The sequence below is a fragment of the Boleophthalmus pectinirostris genome, unplaced genomic scaffold, assembly GCF_026225935.1.
Source record: "Boleophthalmus pectinirostris isolate CB_2022bp ecotype Guang Dong unplaced genomic scaffold, ASM2622593v1 HiC_scaffold_20, whole genome shotgun sequence".
NCBI classification, from domain to species: Eukaryota; Metazoa; Chordata; class Actinopteri; order Gobiiformes; family Gobiidae; genus Boleophthalmus; species Boleophthalmus pectinirostris.
Window position 1 is genome coordinate 32640796 of NW_026571153.1, and position 13906 is coordinate 32654701.

The 13906-nt window shown below is 38.6% G+C and overlaps 1 protein-coding gene across 1 annotated transcript in view; it reads left to right on the plus strand.

The window, feature by feature from the left end:
* Nucleotides 1-13906, plus strand: part of sema4f (sema domain, immunoglobulin domain (Ig), transmembrane domain (TM) and short cytoplasmic domain, (semaphorin) 4F) — a 99119-nt gene that overhangs the window by 24166 nt on the left and 61047 nt on the right. The window lies entirely within an intron of this gene.

Sequence of the window (13906 nt, forward strand, 5' to 3'; positions counted from 1 at the left end):
TTTTAATGCTGGGTTTCATTAACAAGTTGCTGATACGATACACACCTCGATACATGGGCCGCTATACAATACATACCTCACGATACGATACATACCTCGATACATGGGCCATGATACATATACGATACATACAACCTCGATACATGGGCCATGATACGATACATACCTCGATACATGGGCCACGATACGATACATACCTCGATACATGGGCCACGATACATCGATACATGGGCCATACGATACATACCTCGATACATGGGCCACGATACGATACATACCTCGATACATGGGCCACGATACGATACATACCTCGATACATGGGCCATGATACGATACATACCTCGATACATGGGCCACGATACGATACATACCTCGATACATGGGCCACGATACGATACATACCTCGATACATGGGCCACGATACGATACATACCTCGATACATGGGCCACGATACGATACATACCTCGATACATGGGCCACGATATGATACACATCTCAATACAGTGAGCTTTCGATTAGATTTGATACGATATATTTCAAATCAATTTGATACGATTCAATGAAAATAGAGGCTAAGTCATGGCTGTGATACTGTAAGTCTTTATTAAACTTACTTCTTGTGCAAAGTTCATTTAAAACACACTGATTTTAAGTATCAAAACAGTGAAAATGTCAAATGTGTCACATAAACGAGTTTCCTTCCTCTGAACAAACAACAAAACTGTAGCTCTAACAAAATAATTTAGCAATATATAACAAAAAATTCTCTTGGATATATATATCAATACAGCAGTCCATAATATCGATACTGTATCATCACATTCAACGATATGATACATCCATATTTTAATATTTTTTTTAATTAAACTATATTTTATTTTATTAAACTTCCAAGGGCCTGTTCACTTCTGCTTCTAAAATGTGTCTTTTTCATGTACAGATATGCTGTTTAAACATCTCTTGAATGATAATCAGGAAGTGTATGTTAGCATGCTTGTTGTTGCTGTGGTCATTACAGTGGCTGCACAGCTCTGGTCTCTGACAGTTGTGGAAAGTGTATCATAAACTCATCATGGTGAGCAGTTAGGATGCTCTGAATGCAAAATGGAAGTGAGGAAGAACTCTGGACCACCAAACTGTTTAAAGCTATTTGTGTTTTCATTTTTAAAACAGGTTTATATGTCTCTAATTCTGTGCACAATTACTAGAAAAAAAAACAACAAGTCAGATTCAAACTTGATCGTCCAATCAAGTGTGTTTATTTCAGTGAAACGAAGGAGCTCATTGGTTACAAGTCATTTACCAACAAAAGTAGATTCTGCAGAAATCCTCCACATTTTTCAGTCCCTGTGATATTTTTTCCTTTCTTTTTCCTCTTAAGCATTCTTTTTTTTTTTCCCCAGATTGGCTAATCCACCTGTCAATCACGCTCAACTGAACTCCCACACAAATCCGCTGGTCCATAGGGTTCAATCATTTGGGAAAATATCAAATTGTGATTTCTCTGCCAAACATTGCTGAAAACTGAAATCTGAACTGACAAATTAATACAAGAATCACCTTTCAGAACATGTCACACAGAAGAAGACAAGAGATGTTTTTGGGGAGGAAATGATGGTACTTAGAAAATAGTTGTCTCTGTGATTTGCTAATTGCGTCCAATCAAACTGAGGTCTGGTTTCAGTTGTGGTTAATGTCAGTCTCTGTGGTCTGCTGTGGACTAGTTGAATAATTCAGCTCCTGCATTATTAAGGCCCCGGAGAGTATATTTCCTCCCCCATAAGGGCCCTGTGAGGAGGCTTATGGGGGTCCTCACGCCTCAGGGCCGGTCCCTGTCACCTTGTTTGTACAAGTTTAACGCTAAGTCTGACTCCACAGTGTGAATGAGTCTATCTGCGACACTAGAGGTGTAAGAAAAAATCAAGTCAGTGATATTTCTTGATACTTGCATTTAATAATTGCATAAAATATGCACAATTCTCGAATCGATTCAAAATGGATCTGAATCGATTTTTTAAATAATATTTTTCACAGAAAATTCATTTGTTGCATTCACTGTTTTCGTGATAAATAAATAATATTTCATACAGTTGTGTTCTTTTGAAGGTGTAGTTGGCTGTATTATTAGAAGTAATTATTGATAAATCACAATATATCATCCATTGTTTTAGTATCTGGATATATCATGATATATTGAATCGTGACATGCGAATCATGATATGTGTTGTATCGTCAGATTCAAGGCAGTGCACAGCACTATACGACACACTGTTCATGTGCTTAAGCTTCCACATACTGTTGGTGGAACACTGTGAGGATTTTCCTGTACAAAAGTCTTGTATATTGTGTTTTAAATTGTTGATTGGAACAGTTTTATGTTTCCATCCTTCAAAGCCCTGTACAGTCAGAGAGGCTGACTCCACCTCATGCAGCTCTGAGGGGCCACAAACGCACCACTGTGTGACATGACTTAGGTCATGTGACAATCATTTACATGTGTTTTTTCTCTGCTGTGTGAGGAATCTCTTTCCTCTGGAGTGTAGGTTCTCCTTCCTGTGGCGTTCTGAACACTGAGGCAGATCAGGCCGGTGTGTGCAGCTGATGTGTCATGTTGTAGTAGTTGTACTGACACACTGTCTACAAGTGTGTGAGAACTTCAGTATGTGTGGTACAGGTGAGCACAGGATGTAGAACCAGCTGAGAGGCAGGTGAAGAGGAGGCAGGTGAAGAGGAGGCAGGAGACATGTATACATACTGTATGTATGTACATAAATACATATACTAGTGTGTGTGTAAGTAAAACAACTGTGAAGGAGTTTGTACTTTGAAAATATTCCGTATTGGCCCAGAAATATCAGCAGAACTTATCAGCCATCGATTCCCACATTGGTCTTCTGTTCCCTCGAGTCACTGTGTGCACCTGTAAAGGAGCAGAGAACCTCTGCTCTGACACATCTCCACTTTAAAGTCTGCAGCTATTGTTTTAGCCTCATTGTTGTGACACACACCTGTATATGAGTGTTAAAGGTGCATGAAAGTGTGTGCGCACGTGTAGTGTGTAGTGAGGAGGTCACATTCCGGGCTCTCCTGGTACTGCTGGAGAACCGGTTGTGCAGGTCAATCAGGCAGTACGAGGTGAGCGCAGGAGTTGACTCAGAAGTGTGAGTCAGTGTTCTGCAGAAGTCACATTGTCACATTTGATTGTTTGATTTGAATTGTTTTTTGTTTTGTTTTTATTTTTTAATTCTGTTTGAGCTTGTGAAAAAATACATCCACAATTCACGTTTTTATTGAATTTAATGTTGTGTTTATTCAGCTTTGGCACATCTCAGGCATTTATTACTGAATAGAAATGTTTTCTTAATTTTAATCTCATATTATCGCTTCTATTTGACATTGTGCATTCTGATTTATTTAAAGCTACACTGTGTAACCTTCCCAGCGGAGGGTCTGGCACACGACTCCTTGCCTTGTTCCACAGTCACATCTATCTCCATGGAGACAAGCAGGTCACATGTGAGGAGAGGCGACCACCCCCCACCCCGCTCACTGTATACACTTATTTCAAATTTTACGATCACGTTTTAACGCCGTCTTGTCGAACATTCCGGGCAAAGAGGGGACATCTCCGCGGAGACGAGCTGAAAGGTTACACGGCGCAGCTTTAAAACAGCGCTGGGCTCAGTCTGTCCTGTTTCATACGTACACAGAGGGGGTTGGACCAGCGCAGCCCCTCACCCCCCTCACCCTCTAACCTCCTCAGTCGGCTCTCAGCTCAGGGCGGGGCAGCAGCGCAGACCCCCACCCCTCCTCTCTCCCCCTCTCCCTCTATATCCCTCGCTTCTCTATAATTGGAGAGAGCTGCTGCTGATTACACAGGAGAAAGAGAGAGAGAGAGAGGGGGTACTTCAGACATCAAACGCTGAATGTACTCACTGAGAGACTATTTAACCACAAGGACTACCGCTACTGCTACTACTACTGCTACTACGAGTACTAGTGATTACACAGGAGCCACTGGAGTCTGAGCAAAGAGGAGAGAGAGAGAGGGTACTTCAGACACAAACATGCAGCGTTCACTCACTGACAAACTATCTACATGGGCCACTGCCAATACTAATGCCACTGTTGTTAATAATACAGCTGCTACTACTACTGTTATTACTACTACTACTGCTACAACTGCTACTACTACTACTGCACCTACACCAATCATGAATCAGTGCTAGTGCAGCCTCTACAGCTCAAGGAGTGGCTTCTGGAGGTTCTGAGCTTTCACAAGAGGCCTGTTCTGTCCATATACTGAGAATGAGACAAACTTGGACGTGTCTCTGTCTGCACCAGAGTCCTGCACCAGGTCGTACTATTTGCAGGTTTGTACCTGCAAATAGATGCTGAAACGGTTTTAATATTCTGGAATTTTTACGGGCGGGTATGCGGGTGGGTAGTGATTACACACAGGCAGGTCAGGTAAATCCAATGAACGAGACATGGGAGAAAATACTGTACTTGACGTGCATCCACGGTGTCTGTTGTGCTGGAAAAAATGGACCAGGCTGAGAGAGACTTTAGTGCATTTATTACATAAAACCATCAGCGGAGGTGATTGGCTCGACGGCTGTGCTCCTAGTTTAGCCCTGGTTTAGACCTGGTCCAGTCCTGGTGTAGTCCTGGTGATCAGCTCAGCGGTTGCAGCCTGTATATATTTATTTTAATGACACTGGTTTATTCCTGGTTTAGTCCTGGTTACTGTTACACCCCTACTATTTGTATACTGGACTGTATTTGACATCCTCTTTGTACAGACAGGGTTATTTGTCCCTATTTCTTAATTATTTATGCAGCTGAGCCTTCAGTACTATTTATTCTTATCTGTGTAATTATTATAATGCATCTAGAAACCCTTTGAGTGACACATGACAGCTCTACACATGTGTAATGCACTTACTACACTATGTACATTTATGAAGACATACGAACAACAACAGTGCACTGGTCAGACAGGTGCATTGGTCAGACAGGTGCATTGGTCAGACAGGTGCATTGGTCAGACAGGTGCACTTAGAATAATACAGCCTCACAAACATCCCCTTAAACACAGCCCTGCGTGATCACTCACCTCTCACGGATACAAATCAAAACCGCGTCTGAAGAAAAGTCTCTATACCGGGATGTAACGATATCCAAATCTCTCGATACGATATTTTCACGATATGCATCTCACAGTATGATATTTACTGCGATACCGTAGGCTAACAAAATTGTGAATATGCTACTTTTCTCTCATCAATATCCAAATAATTAAGTTATAATTATTATAATTAAATTGTTTAATAATTTCAGCTTGTATATTGGACTGAAACAGCACAAAGGATCATGGTCTATGTAGTTCCCTCAGTTTTTTAGCTACTGTTGCACCAAAACAATTAATTTAAGCCAATAAACTTGTGATCGGATATATTGTGATGGTCCGCGATGTTTCTGTGAGACTTTTGACGATGCGATATCACGATATTTTGGTTCTTGTTACATCTCTGTCTCTGTATAGCTGAGAGCTGAGAGGCGCTCATCAAACAGAGTGCTCAGAGAGAGGGACGAACGGAGGGAGAGAGTGAGGGTGAGAGAGAAAGAAAATAAAGAGCGAGGAGAGAGAGGAGCGGAGGAGCTCATCAGACAGAGTGCTCCTATAGTCGTCCTGAGTGAATAGGCCTGTATGCTAAAGCTGTTACTGATGATGAAGCTGATGAAGACGCCGGAGCTGCTGGCCTTTCCGGAGAGCAATAAGATCTGTGTGTGATTTCAGTCAGGTTCAGATCCACCATCAGAGCCTTTTCAAACACATTTTTTATCAAATCAAGACTGAGACAGAAGCTTCTAAAAAAGAGAACAGCAATTCATTTAAAGGTTGTATAGAGGTTTTTTTTAAGGGAAGAAAGAGAAATACAGTGACAGTCCTTTTTCAAATGTTGTGCATGCGTGACACCACCTTCCTCTTCCACAGCTCCATCAGTAGAAACACCTCCTTCCGCCTCTTTACTCTAGAAATCACGCTGGTTTACATCCAGTGCGCGTTCAGAATTACTGTTGAAGTGACCCGACTAGAAGTGTCAGTTTTTAGACCCTTCGTTTGCTTCTGTCGCGCCATCGCTGGAAGGAATCTCCAAGAATCACCTCAGTTTGGCTTTGCTCCTTTTCCCCTTCTCTTCTTCTTTCTGCGACCCCAAAAACGGACTTTCTTTTGCGGCGAACTGGTTGTGGATTCTCGTCCGCCATCGCGACAAACTTTGTGCGAATTGCGAGGAAGCGACAGTTTAAAAAAGCCTCTAAGAACCGATGCATAAACCACATAATCCCAGTGCGCCGGCGAGTCAGGTACAATAGAAATGTAAGGAGTTTGATTGACAACCTAACAGCCAATAGATAAAGAGCAGTGTTGGGAAGGTTACTTTTAAAATGTATTCCCCTACAGATTACAGATTACACATCTCAGAAAGTATTTTGTAACATAATCCATTAAATTACTTAAAGTGAGTAACGTAATCTGAATACTTTGGATTACTTGATTTTCTGTAGAGAAGCAAAGACGAGGAAATCTTCACATAAGATGTTTTGTCTGATAAAAGAAAATAAAAAGCCCAAACTTTACTGAACCAAATTAAAAAATATTATTGATAGAAGAGGAGGAGACACGTCCACACAGCAGGATTTAGTCCTGGTTTAGACCTGTTTTTGTCCTGTTTTAGATCTAGTTTAGACCTGGTTTTAGTCCTGGTTTATTCTTGTTTTAGTCCTGGTTTAGACCTGGTTTAGACCTGGTTTTAGTCCTGTTTTAGTCCTGGTTTAGACCTGGTTTAGACCTGTTTTAGTCCTGTTTTAGTCCTGGTTTAGACCTGGTTTAGACCTAGTTTTAGACGTGTTTTAGATCTAGTTTAGACCTGGTTTCAGTCTTAATTTCGTCCTGGTTTAGATCTAGTTTAGACCTAGTTTTAGTCCTGGTTTAGACCTGGTTTAGTTTCCAGCAATGAGTGGAATTACCAGAAAAAAAAAAAAAGGTGGGGGGGATATAGCCCAACATGTGAAAAAATACCACTGTGTAATCGATTTATTTCAACAAAGTAACTGTAATCCAATTACCACTCACTGAAACAGTAACTGTAACTGAATACAGTTACTCATCATTTGTACTCTGATTACGTAACTACGGTACATGTAATCTGTTACTCCCCAACACTGATAAAGAGGGAGCCTCGTTTTCTATTGGCTGATGTTTATCTGGCCTCACTATGTCCACAGTTGATAGATTTTCATTCTTTTTTTTTTTTTTTTTTTTGGTCATCATCTCTGTAATGGTATTTTAAACTTTCACTGACAATTTGAAACTAAAAAAAATCCTCCATACAACCTTTAAGTGCATTATTGATGAAAATGAGAAATGATTCTTTTGAAACATTTTGTTTTAACAATGCCTTTGTTTAATTTTGTATTTATTTATTTTTCCTGACGTGTTTTAGAGTCTGTCCAGTCCAGATAACATTAACAAAATAATCAACAAAATACAACTAGGAGTATTTTTTTAGTATTTTTCTAGTCATGATGAGCTGATTGACCCCAGTTTGAATGCATCAGTTCAGATTCATGAGTTAACAACATTGTTCACGTTCATGTTCACACTCTCTATGGAAGATCATTTGTTTCGTCAGATTCTGAATTTTAAATACCGTTTACTGTATCAATTTCTCACTTCCAATTTTTTAACTCTGAAAAAACATGTTTGAATTATTTTTGTTCAGAATTTTAGGGGTTGAAGCTTTCATTTTCAAGTGCTCAAATTCAGTACTCAAACTTCAGAGTAGAAATTTGCAGTGGAATAAAATCACTGGAAAGGTTCAAGATGCCAAGGCAGAATAATCTTCCATAGTTCTCTCATCAAATCAACTAACATAACACCTAGTTCTGATTCCTAGTCCATGTGATTTTTGCATTTTACCAAACTAATATTTGTTTGTGTTGTGTTTTGTAATGTGGAAATGTTTTGGCCCTCGGGGAAATTTAGATGGAGACCCTGGGCCTACAACATACTCTGTCCTAAGACTGTATATATAAATGAACAGAGTTAACCCGCTTGCCGCTGTGTTCCAATGTTGTCTCACACCAGAACCATCAGATGAACAAAAAAAATATATATATAATAATAATAATAATTATCTGTTCAAATAAAAATAAAAAAATTGGAAACTGAAAGCTCATATAGTCTGAAATATTCAAGATGTTCTGAAGAAATATGTTTGCTGTGTACTGTCTGCATCTTAGTGTTTTCTTGTCCAATAATCAGGAAGTGCACTGTTAGCCTGCCAGTTGTTGTTAGCTATACTTAAACAGTTGTGAAAAGCATTTACAAACTCATCGTAGTGAATAATTAGGATGTTCTGAATGCTTAAAGTAAGTGAAATGAAACCGTTTCAACAGTCCCCCCCCAGACCCCCCCTTTGCACCAGGGGCCCCTGTAAACCTGGATAGGCCCCTGGCTCTGAAACATGACAGAGGATGTGGTTGCTGTGGTGCGGCCATAATAACAGCCTTATTCCACTTAAACAGATTCCACAGAGCAGAGGTACCACACAGCAGGTGAATGTGTGTGTGTGTGTGTGTGTGTGCGTGTGTGTGTGTGCGTGTGCATGGACCACACAGTGCAGGAAACAGGAAGCGGCTTCATGTCAGGTGACCATAGTGACAGAAAGTACCTTCCCCTCTTGTCCTGTCACTCCTGTTAAATGGGCCTGGTCAAGTAAAAGGAAACAGCAAGGCCAAAAATTCAAGTTAATGCATCTGATATAAAAATGTATTGAACAGATACATATGTACTCTAGTTTATGAAACTGTTGACCTTTTTTCTGTACCATTTTTGGTTCTAAAGTTCCATATGTTTTAAACAGACCATGTATGAAACATGGAACAAAAATTATTTCCCAAATTTCAAAGATCTGCAAATCATGTCAATAAATGGATGTATTTCATCATATCTTGTGTTATTCCATCTTTGAACTGTTGATGAAGATACAGGATTTAAAAAAAAATATATATTTTTAAAATGATAAAAATTTGCTTGGAAGGACTGACATATTTTATAGAAATAGTTTCCTTTCATTTTGAAGTAATATTAAAGTATTCAGAAGAAAAAAAGTTGACAAATGATGTAAAATCCTGCACCTTCTACTTGTTTGCACAATTTTCCCTCCGTTACTTTTCCCTCCGTTACCATGACCTTTCTTAATAAAAAAATCTCATGACTCAAAAAGTAAGAGGTTTTTCAACCTAATCTTGTACCATATGGTAGAAAACTATATGAAGCAAATATTCAAACCAGTTTGTTAAGGATATGGAAGTGAGAACCAAGAGTTATCACTGTTTGGATTTATTGCCCAAAAAGTGCTGCATATTTCATTCCCTCCGTTACTGACATGAGTTTTTAAATTTTTTTGTCAACAACTTGAAAGAATATCACAGGTTTAACTTGACCCTGTTGGAGTGTAACTCTTTCCTACATTCTGATACTTTACTTATTTCAATAGTCCCTCTAGTTTCTGAATAAGAGACATTTGAATGTCAAAAATCTGCCTCCGGTACCGCTTGACCGGACCCACATACAAATTTTAATATAATAATTCATACATTATAAGAGCTTTTCATGACTTTCAGACTCTAGAATTCACCTAACAGCAACTAGCATGCTAACAGTGCATTTCCTGATCACTGGACAATAAAACACTTCTGATGACCAGCTGATATTTGCACAAAATGACATTGTAACATCTTGAAATCATGTTAGAACGCTGTTACGTCCTCAAAAACAGACCCAGAGTGGTGTTTTGTTTCGTTAAGTGCGTGTACATGCACATCAGTATCCCGGTTATGATTGAGTTTTTTGAGTATCCCGGTTTCGTCGTGGTGCACGCATACACAGTATCTCGGTTTCAGTGTCCCAAATAAGGCAGTATCCCGGTTATTAGAAACCGGGATACTGTAGCTGGTATACTCTGACAGTAACCGGGACACTGTGACATGTATACGCAGTATCTCGAATACTGCAACATAAATTTGAGTGCGCATGTGTCCAAAAGACAAACACTTTTCAGTCTTTTCACCACAACAATAGCGACATAAATAGAATGCAGCATAAATAAAGTAAAGTATAAACCTTACATGAGTGAAATGACTGTAAAATAAAGAGCTGTGCTAAACCTGCACACATACAATCTGCACTCATATGACCTTGCACGCGTGTGATCGCTGAAAAACTAAAACATCTCCTATGATATACGCACAGAACAGACTCAGCATCATCAATATCCATGCAAGTTAGCCATGCAATTTTAAGTTTAGTTTCAGTAAAATGTAAACAAATGTGTCAAAGCTGAATTATATGATCAAATGGACTGATGTGGTTATGGTTTATATGCAGTGTTGGGAAGGTGACTTTTAAAATGTATTCCCCTACAGATTACAGATTACACACCCCAAAATGTAGTTTGTAACGTAATCCATTAAATTACTTAAAGTGAGTAACGTAATATACTTTGGATTACTTGATTTGCTGTAGAGAAGCAAAGACTCCTACACCTTCACATAAGATGTTTTATCTGCTAAAAGAAAATAAAAAGCCCAAACTTTACTTATCCAAATTAAAAATATTTTTGATAGAAGAGGAGGAGACACGTCCACACAGCATGATTTAGTCCTGTTATATCCTGTTTGACACAGAGTTTAGACCTGGTTTTAGCCCTGGTTTAGACCTGGTTTTGGCCTAGTTTAGACCTGGTTTTGGCCTAGTTTAGATCTGGTTTTAGACCTGGTTTAGACCTGGTTTAGACCTGGTTTTGGCCTAGTTTAGACCTGGTTTTAGACCCGATTTAGTGTCCGGCAATGAGTGGAATTACTGAAAAAAAAAAGGGGGGATATAGCCCAAAATGTGAAAACAGGAAAATCCCTCTGTGTAATCCATTTATTTCAACAAAGTAACTGTAATCCAATTACCACTCACTGAAACAATAACTATAACCGAATACAGTATAATTTGTACTCTGATTACGTAACTCTGGTACATGTAATCTGTTACTCCCCAACACTGTTTATATGCTATAAAGCTGAGTTTATTTATGCAGAAGATTTTAATAAAAATCTGCAGTGTTTAACTTGTACAGTAGTGTTTTAAACATTGGGGTTGATCTGTGCAGTGGAGCTCCTTGGTTCTAGTTCAGAACCTCCTGAGCTTCCGACGCTAAAGGAGCTCATGGTTGCTTGTATTTTCCTGGTTTATTAACTTAAATTAAGTAAATTTTTGCGCTTGCACATTTGTAAGATTATGTCAAGAAACCAGGATACTCCATTTGATCATGTACACGGGGACATGAGTGTCTCGGTTTCTCAGCTCGCATGTATACTAATACTAAAAACCAGAATACTGATGTGCATGTATACGCACTCATTCACGTGTTTAATTAAGTCTTTATGATTCGTCTGTTTACATCTCCAGAGCTCAAAATGCTTCGTTCCACCTTGTGATGTCATGAAGTGATTGTTTTCAAGTCAAGAACACAACTTCAGGTCTGTTTGTGATGAGGAAACAACATTACAACAACACAGATCAGAAAATAGTGCCAAATTAAGGAGCTGTGTTGAGTTAAAATGATGCCCTGTTGCCGTACAAACTGGAGATATGTAATGCAGCCCCGGCCATAATATTAGGTCCACTTAAGATATGACTAAAGCTCAGGGGGTGGTGTTATGTTCATCTGGGTCTCACCACATGCAAAGTGGCCTATCCTCCATGCAAAGCAACACACAAGCAACCGGGAAAGCACCTGAGTCCATATGGAACAGTGCAAAACATCTATGCAAGTGAGGGCTGTGCTAAAAAAAAAAAACTCGTTTCCATGGAGATGCTGTTGTTTTGCCTGCAAGGTTCCACAGTAATTAATCTAATCTACCTCACGTTTACTCAAGCAGGTTTACAAGTGTTTTTATTGCTCAGGTCTGATAACTGTAATGTGACCTGGTGACGTCTAGGGCTGAAGTTGCCGATACAATACATACCTCGATACACAGGCCGCGATACAATACATACCTCGATACACAGGCCGCGATACAATACATACCTCGATACACAGGCCGCGATACAATACATACCTCGATACAGTAAACTTTTGGTTCAATACAATATATTTCAAATTGATTTGATATAGTGCAATAAAAAATAATGCCTAAATGATGGCTGCGATACTAAAAGTCTTGTGCAAAGTTAATCTGAAATACACACTTTTTAACCCTGAAACAGTGAAAATGTCAAATAAAAGAGTTTCTTACCTCTAAACAAGCAACAAAACTGTAGCTCTGTGACAAAATAATTTAGTACAATATACCAACAAATACTCTTGGCGATACACATCACATTAAACGATACGATATATCCATATTTTGATAGTTTTGCACTCCCCTAGTGACGTCACTGTCTTCATGGAGATAAATACGGTTTACTGTGGAGGCTGCGAGGCAAAGCGATAAAATCACCACGGAGACGAGCAGAAAAATGACGTAGTACACCTTTACAAGTAGTACAACTTTAAAAAAGCAAGTCAAACTCCCTGTAGCAACTGATAATGTAATATAATAAAATGTAATGTACGCACATAATTTTTATAGGCCTGTTCAAATTAATTCATAAAATAAAGTGAGTGGAGAATTGTAACGAGTCACTGCATTTGAGTGTGTCGTTGAGTCAAAGCAAACAACACACACACCAGTGATTGTTCTTATTTTCAACTTCAACTTCACAATCCATCCAAAATGTGTATTCTAAATCAAAGCACATCTGCTGGATATGGGTCTGGTCAAGTGGTAATGGAGGGAAACGGGCAGATTTTTGACATTCAAATGTCTCTTATTCAGAAACTAGAGGGACTATTGAAATAAGTAAAGTATCAGAATGTAGGAAAGAGTTACACTCCAACAGGGTCAAGTTAAACCTGTGATATTCTTTCAAGTTCAAGACAAAAAATTAAAAACTCTTGTCGGTAACGAAGGGAATGAAATATGCAGCACTTTTTGGGCAATAAATCCAAACAGTGATAACTCTTGGTTCTCACTTCCATATCCTTAACAAACTGGTTTGAATATTTGCTTCATATTTGTCGCTTTTTTCTTCCGAATACTTTAATATTACTTCAAAATGAAAGGAAACTATTTCTATAAAATATGTCAGTCCTTCCAAGCAAATTTTTATCTTTTTTTTTTTTTTTTTTTTTAAATCCTGTACCTTCATCAACAGTTCAAAGATGGAATAACACAAGATATGATGAAATACAAACATTTATTTACATAATTTGCAGGTCTTTGAAATTTGGGAAATAATTTTTGTTCCATGTTTCATACATGGTCTGTTTAAAACATATGGAACTTTAGAACCAAAAATGGTACAGAAAAAAGGTCAACAGTTTCATAAACTAGAGTACATATGTATCTGTTCAATACATTTTGATATCAGATGTATTCACTTGAATTTTTGGTCTTGTTGTTTACTTCTGCTTGACCAGGCCCATATGTAATGTTCATGTGTATTAGGACGTGTGACATTTTTGCGTGTGGAGAATTAATTTATGCATGTCTTCACCAATTAAGTTAGTGCTCCTTATTAACCCCACTCCCTCTCCCCACAAGTATTACATTATTGGCTGCAGTTATTACATTATGACATGTGACATGACATTTTATTTTTCAGCTTTCAGCTTCAGCTCTCTGTATTTCCTTTTTAGTGATTTTTTTTTATTTTATTTTTCTGAATTTCATTATACTATTGCAGGAGTGTCAAACTCATTTTGGTCCAGGGGCCGTATTCAACCTACTTTGATCCCA